Source organism: Budorcas taxicolor, chromosome 11 (assembly GCF_023091745.1).
Source record: "Budorcas taxicolor isolate Tak-1 chromosome 11, Takin1.1, whole genome shotgun sequence".
NCBI classification, from domain to species: domain Eukaryota; kingdom Metazoa; phylum Chordata; class Mammalia; order Artiodactyla; family Bovidae; genus Budorcas; species Budorcas taxicolor.
In genome coordinates, this window is record NC_068920.1 from 105,454,454 (window position 1) to 105,460,180 (window position 5,727).

Below are 5,727 nucleotides of genomic sequence, written 5' to 3' on the forward strand. Positions count from 1 at the left end.
TTTTGAGAATCACTGGTGTATATGATATGAGCTGTGAATTGTTCCTAATTTATATAAATCCTGTGGAGCTCAATTAAAGGTGGGAATGGAGCTGGTTTGGGATTCAGCTGAGTCCCAGCTCCACCAATTACCAGCTGCGTGAACCCAGAGAAATCCCAAAACCAGCATCCTTCCCTGCAGGATGATGCTACAGTGACATTGGCAAGCATGTGATGCAAAATGAAATGAAACATTCCGAGAAGCTAGATCTAGCTTCCTCTCATCTCCACTCCAGGAAGACCCCAGCCCTCAGGAGGGAGTCCAGAAAACACCCTGGTGAGCAGACCTTGAATGAAGCATCCCCAAGACAATTTCCTCTCACAGTTATTCCCAACAAAGAACACGGACCAGGCTAATGATGAGTCAACTGCTGTGACTAAGACCAGAGGCTTGGGAACATGGCTGAGCCCCTCCCAGTGGTCCTGTGAGTTCAGTCACTCCATGTCCCATCTGGTTCAACACTAATCACTCAAGGTTTCTTTTTAAAAATATTATTCAAATTCTTACCTATCTTTATTCAAAACTCAAGTGGCATATTCATAGCAACATTATTTACAAAAACCACGAGAAGAAGCAACCCAAGGGGTCCAACAGCAGGTGCATGAACAAACAAAATGCTGCCTTAAAGACACTGGAGTATGAACTTCCCTGGCAGTTCAATTGGTAAGACTTTACCTTCCAATGCTAGGGGTTCAGGTTCAATTGCTGGTCGGGGGCTAGGACTTCACATGCCTTGCGGTCAAAAAAACCAAAGTATAAAACAGAAACAATATTGTAACACACTTAATAAAGTTTGTAAAATTCAACAAAGATTGTAAAAATGGTCCACATTTAAAAAAAAAAAAGACAGTGGAGTATTAGCCTTTAAAAGGAAGGACATTGTGCCACATTCTACAACATGGATGAACCTGTCCTCAAAGAAGCCACTCGCAAAAAGACAAATACCGTATGATTCTCCTTACATGAGGTGCTTAGAGGAGTCAGGTTCATAGAGTCAGAAAGTAGATGGCGGGGGCCAGGGGCAGGGAGGGGGGTGAGCAGTAAGTGTTTAATGGGCAGAGTTTAGTTTGGGAAGATGAGAAAGTTCTGGAAGCGGATGGTGGTAAAAGTTGCAGGACAATGTGAATGTTCTTACTGAGACTTAACTGTACACTCAAAGATAGTTAGAACTGTAAATTTCCTGCTATTTATATTTTGAAAGTATGAAAGTATGTTAGTTGCTCAGTCGTGTCCAGCTCTTTGCAACCTCATGGATTGTAGCCCACCAGGCTCCTCTGTCCATGGGATTTCCCAGGTAAGAATACTGGAGTGGGTAGCCATTCCCCTTTCCAGGGGATATTCCTGATCCAGGGATTAAACCCCAGTCCCATGCATTGCAGGCAGATTCTTTACTATTTGAGCTACCAGGGAAGACCCTATGTATATTTTACTGCAATTGAAAAAAAACAAACATACAATTCAGTGAGTTCAGCTCACGATTGGGTGTTTCACTAGGTAATTTCTGAGGACAGGAGAAGTCTGGCTCCATCACCTTCTAAGTTCCATCTTCAACAGGAGAGTTAATCCATTGAGAGGTCTGGAGGCAGTCTGCACCCCCTTGAAATCCATTCTACCGGCAAATAGCCGAAGGAAATAACTTACATGAGGGAACAATAATAATCTGATGAATCAGATAGGCTTATAACACAGGTGTGTCACACAAGAGCCCAGAAATGGAAGGAAGCCATTGAGAGGTGGTAGGAATGAAATCTTTTATTTCCCTGTACAGCTCAGCTACACTTTACTTACATCCATCGGCCAATTCTATTCCCTATAGTTGAATCTCTTGGGGAGTCTTTGAACATTCTAGAAAATGACTTTTACTGATAAATTCATTTTGCAAAAGCAGTGGAAGAAGGGTCTATGGCCAATTCTATAGCTCGTTCAAAGATAGCCTTAAGCCCTTAGAGAATTGCACAGGTGGGACAAGGCGCTGGATCGGGTGGTGGTGGTGGGGACAGTTATGAGTATGTACGTGCCTGATGCTATTCATAGACTTTTCCCCTGAGTCCCTCACAACTTCCTGTATTGGCATTATGCATATATTATAACTGAATAAGTGAAGACTCAGAAAAGTTTAAGCAAGCTAAATCAGATCCTAAAGCTGGTAAGTAGATGAAGTAGAACTTGAAATTCTATCCTTTGCATTTTCATTACCACGAATGAAAAACAAACCAACGACCGATCTTCTGTTTCCCTTTATAATCTCTGATGTATTTATTCCTTTAAAGTCAGGAAGAATCAAGAATGTTTACTAACACTTTTCCTAGTCCCTGTTGTACTTGACGTCTCAGTGCAATAAGAAAGATAAAAAAATAAGGATTTAAAAGTACCACACTTGAGGTCTTCTAGTATTTTCCAATGAGAGAATTGTATAAAAGTCAATTAGCTTGGTTTATTCAGTTTAATGGCACTTAAGACATAATGATTTTGCTTTTCTTTTTAATTTTTATTTGACTGCACCAGGTCTTAGGTGAAACATGCAAACTCTTAGTTGTGGCGTGTGGAATCTAGTTCCCAGACCAGGGATCAAACCTGGGGCCCCTGTATTGGGAGCTTGGAGTCTTAACAACTAGACCATCAGGAAGTCCCAAGACCAAGTGGTTGTCGCGAGGAAAGATTCTGGCCCACAGGTGGTTTGTGCTTGAACATCACTGCAAAGGAAATCCAATGACTCAGAGAGCTACTTGTAAAATGTGCATGCATGCTAAGTCACTTCGGCTGTGTCCAGCTCTCTGCAAACCTATGGACTGTAGCCTGCCAAGCTCCTCTGTCCATGTGATTCACAAAACTAATCAAAACAAAAAGTCTAAAGGATATGGGCTGTCACAACATTCATGTATCAACCATCTATTTTGTCAAATACATATCACAAATGAATTCTTTGCATGAGCCCTGGAAGTTAGGCATTTTATTCACATTTTATATGTTAGAAAACTAAGACCTGGCCAAGTTCTATTTGCTAGACCCCAGAGAAAGCTCAGCTCTCGTGGTGCCTTGGCATAAGGGTCCTGGGCTGGATGGTGGGCGGGCTCATCATCCACAGGTCCCCAGGGCGGGTGACCAGAATTGCCTCTCCTATCTGTGTGGCCTGGCCTTTCCACCCCACAGCTGCCCCGGTGGCTCCCAGCCCCTACGCCTCCCCAGGTGACCCTTATCTGGGTCTCCTATTTTTCCATCCAGTTTGTGGAGGCAAACTTGAGACCTTAACCTTCCTAGGCCTTTGCTTTTGAGTCTCAAGAATCTTTTCTTAACCAAAAGCTGACACTTGTAAATCAGCAACTCTGGCTTTCAAAGTGATCACTTCTGATGTCAGCTTCCAGAACTTCTTTTAGAAATCAAAAAATTATGTCGGCTGTTTCTTGCTCTTTCCATTCCTGCTACAGCCATCTTCAATTCTAATTTGCCTCTTAGCAATCTGAACAGCACTAAATGAAACTTGGAGAAACGCACATATAAAGAACTTTAAGAAAGAAAAACGCAAAGATTAATATTTCACAGTATTATCTTCCAGCACACGTAGCAAGATTTTTTCCCCTAGAATGAAATATGTTAAAGTTTATTTTCTCCTGCTCACAGTATTCAAGGTACCAGGCTATACAAGGGGAATGAACCAGACCCAACTTCTCTGTTGGTCCTTCTAGAGCTTGTATTCTAGTTGGAGCCATAGACCAAGAGCTAGTTAATAAATAATAGCTTAATGACAGTTACGAAGCATGCTTCCTAGAAGACTCACAGAATGCAGCCGGTGTGAGATATGGGCAGGGGGAGAGGGAGAAGAGGCTTTACCATATCTTCTGGATTTTTTTTTCCTGGATTTTCAGTGAGGAAACTGAGGTCTCTGAGAAGAGCGGAGTCAGGATGGAGAGAAGGGCAAAGGGAGAATTTCTTGTCAGCCAACACTTGTGTCGCTTGATTTTAAATGACTGAATAGTGTTTCTCTCTTCTACTGGGGGCTTCCCCAGTGGCTTGAATGGTAAAGAATCTGCCTGCGATGCAGGAGACCTGGGTTCAATCCCTGGGTTGGGAAGATTCCCTGGAGAAACGAATGGCTACCCACTCCAGCATTCTCACCTGGGGAATTCCAGGAACAGAGGAACCTGGTCCAGGGAGTCACAAAGAGTTGGACATGACTGAACAACTAACACTTTCACACAGAATTTATTGTACAATTAAAAAAAATTTTTTTGATGTAGACCATTTTTCAAGTCTTCATTGACTTTGTTATAGTATTGCTTCTGTTTTTTGTTTTCTTTTTTTGGCCCCAAGGCATGTGGGATCTTAACTCCCCACCCTAGGATGGAACCCATGCACCCTGCTTTGAAAGGTGAAGTCTTAATCACTGGACGACCAGGAAAGTCCCTATTGTTGCAAGTTTGAATCATTTCCTTGTCACCCTTCTATTACCAACATTGTTCCAAAGTAGGCGAATATCTGAGTACATATATATTTAATTCCTCAGGATAGATTTCTAGAAGAGAAACCCTTTTGTCAGAGGGGATACAAAGATTGGGATGTCTGATACATATTGTTAAAATATGCTCCAGAAAGTGTGTACAAGTTACACCCCCATTTTCACATATCCGATGATAATTATTACCATGTTTAAAAATCTTGCCAATTTTATAATGGACACATAGTATATACTTATTTTACTTACATTGTGTGGTGAATGTTGACATATATTCAAATGTTTTGTTAAAACTGGAGGATAATTGCTTTACAATGTGTTGGTTTCCGCCGTTCAACAATGTGAATCAGTCATAATTATAATATATATATCTCTTCCCTCTTAAGGCTCCCTCCCCCATCCCATTCTACGCCTCTTGGTCATCACAGAGCACCAGCTGGGCTCCCTGTGTTATATAGCAGTTATTTCAATTTCTTCTTTAATTAACTGGACTTCTATTCTTTGCCCATTTTTATAATATGGAGTTTTTTCCTTGATTAAGTTTAAGGCTCTTCATATATTAAGAATAATCATCCTTTTCAGCACATTATAATTGGTTTTCTACTTTTCTTTCTGGTGGTTTTTCTTTTTTTCTACATACACAGACCTGAATATTTCCATAATGGTACGTATATATGGACACACATGTGAATACGTGCTAAGTCCTTTCAGTCATGTCTGACTCTTTGCAACCCCATGGACTGTAGCCTGCCAGGTTCCTCTGTCCATGGGATTTTCCAAGCAGGAATACTGGATTGTGTTGCCATGCCCTCCTCCAGGGGATCTTCCCGGCCCAGGGATTGAACCCACGTCTCTTATGACTCCTGCATTGGCAGGCAGGTCCTTTACCACCAGCAACACCTGGGAAGCCTATACACACACATATATTTGTGCAATTGTGTCAGTATATCTGTAACATGAATTCCTGTAATAAAATGCAAATAAAACTACTGGGTTGAAAAGTAGGTGCATTTACTAAGTAAAATGCTGATGGCTGTTCCTGGGGACTTCCCTGGAGGTCCAATGGTAAAGATTCTACACTGTACTTCCAATGCAAGGGACCTGGGTTCAATCCCTGGTTGGGTAACTAAGATCCCACGTGCTGTGAGGTATGGCCAAATAATTTAAAAATATTTTTTAAATAAATAAATAAAATATTGGTGGCTGTTCCTAATTACCCAGCTTGTTTGATGGTCACA